The sequence below is a fragment of the Sciurus carolinensis genome, chromosome 8 (genome assembly GCF_902686445.1).
Source record: "Sciurus carolinensis chromosome 8, mSciCar1.2, whole genome shotgun sequence".
Lineage (NCBI taxonomy): Eukaryota > Metazoa > Chordata > Mammalia > Rodentia > Sciuridae > Sciurus > Sciurus carolinensis.
In genome coordinates this window covers 97,297,926-97,300,363 of record NC_062220.1, presented here as the reverse complement: position 1 = coordinate 97,300,363, position 2,438 = coordinate 97,297,926, and positions in this window count along the sequence as shown.

Genomic DNA, 2,438 nt, shown 5'->3' with positions numbered 1-2,438 from the left:
TAATGACTTGTTCAGAATTAGTAGAATATGGAGGGATGATATGAGATGTCATAGAAATCTCTGTATAAAAGATGTGGACTTGCATCTTGCTGATGCTCACTTGGACTTATCTCCTTTACACACTCTGTTGAAGCTGCCATGTGGTGTGCTGCCTGGTGGAGAGGCCCATGTGGTAAGGAATCAAGGGCAGCCTCCAACCAAGAACCAGTGGAAACTGAAGCCCTCAGTGCAACAACCCAGTAAGAACTGAAATGTGCCAACAACTATATAAGTGAGTGTGGAAGTTTGGAAGGTGATCCTTCCCCCATCCAGTCTTTGTGATGTCAGCAGCCCTGATTGGCATTATGATGGCAGCTCTTTGAGAGCCACAAAGCCTGAGGATCCAACTGACCTGAGCCCAGATCACTGACCCACAGAAATTGTTAGTTACTTCAGGTAGCTTTAAGCCACTAAGTTTTGGGGTAATTTGTTTATGCAGCAGGACATGATGAAGGAATTAAAAATTGTAAATTGAGCTTTCAACTGAAGAAGTTTAAAAAGAAAGGAAAGAAGGGAATAAGCCAAAAGAAAAGAAAAGAAGGGAATTAACAAATGGAAGAGAGACAAAAACAACTGTATCTGGATTATCTTAACTTTTTATTTAAAGAACTTCAAACTCACAGAAGTTGAAAAATATCACAAAGAGTTTCCATATATCCTTCACCCAGTCACTACTGATGTTAGCACCTTACATAACTATGTCAAAATATAGAAACCAGAAAATTTACATTGATACAAAGCTAATCTACAGGCATTGTTTGAATTTTGCCTAAAATGATCTTTTCTTATTCTTTCAAAAGTACTCAATCTATGGTTTGCAGTCTACATTGTTTTAATTTATTTCTTAAATACCATTGATAAATAGATTCCACACTGATTTGCCTTTGTTTCTTATCTGTTCATGTTGAAATGGGGCCAGTTCTCCCCCGCCTGTGACTTTGCCATGAATAGTTAAGGGCTGGATCCCTATAGACCCTTACCCCTGTTAACCTACACACTGAATCTTTCCCTTTAAAATAGAGTGGTACAGGAGCTGGATTTTGATGTTTGGGTTAATTGGATTTTGTTTAATCATTTAGCCTGCTGTGGGTTTGTGGAGAGAGATTTGGGACTTGAGTAGTCATGGCAGAGACATAGGCTCCCTTTTATTCCAAATCTCTCCAGGTACATTTTAGTTTTTTCCGTAAACATTTTTTATTAATGAATTTTTCCTTTGCTCAGATTATATTCAGTAGTTATACAATTGGCTGTGACCTTCCTGTTTCCTCTGTCCCCTGTTCTTCTGACTGCAACCATTCTCTTAGTTCATCAGGTAACTGGAAATAAAAACAGGGCACGGTCTTCTGGATTCTTTCCATTATCGGGTAGATAATGATCTCCACAATGGAGGTTTCTTAGTCTTCCCCTGGCTAATTTTCCCTCAGTACACAGTTTTGTGCTTCATTTTATACTTGGGTAATTGTTGAATCTGAAATTTTTCTAAGTTTAATGTATTTTGTTTCCTGTCAATTTCCTTTGTTTCCTTTTCAACTGATTTCCCTTTCACATTTCCATCTCTTATTAGTAGTTTTGTGATATGTGAGAATATCTTAAATTCAGATTGGTATCAGACTTTTATCCAGAAGTAGGGGATGATCTTAAGGTAAGGTCTCTAGTAGTTCTACTTTCTCCTAATGTATTGTGTATGTGAGAACAACAGAGAGATAGTCTTAGATCTTTAGAGTTTCTGGTTTTATTTTCTTTACTATATTTTTGATCAAAAAGGGATGCAAAGAAATATTCCATAGCTCACTGAATGTAACCAAGATAGGGAATTCAAGTATTGGCACTAAGAGATAAAAAGGAAGAGGTAGAGAACAATAAAACCTATCAAACATGGGGATTGTGTTTAACTACCACAGGGGGTGATTAAAATACTCATATTATACCAACTAGCACCAGGCTTCCTTTTAAATTATAAACTGTTTTATCTAGAACAGTGACTTAATAACCAGTTTTAGTTGGGAAATAAAGACAATGATAAAATGTGTATTTTCTGAGAATTTACTGAGTCCTTCTCTACTCTGGTTTTTTCATTTGTAAAATGGGAAGACTAGTACCTACTTCATAGGGCTGTGTGAGCATTAAGGGAACAAACTAGAAAAGCACCAAATAGTTCATGCTTGGCGATGGTTAGTATTTGTTATTAATCAGTGAGTAGGAATTTAAGCTGGTGAGAGAAGGAGACAAGCAATAAGAGGAGAGGAAAGGAAAGGAAGAGGGCTAAGCATCTTGGTGAGAAACTGCAGCTGAGCTAATGGAGCTGAGGCGTCAAAGAACATGCATTTAGGACCCTTTGCTACTTCCCACCCTCCCACGATCACCTTTCACTGTTATAACTCCCAAACTCCAGGAAACAG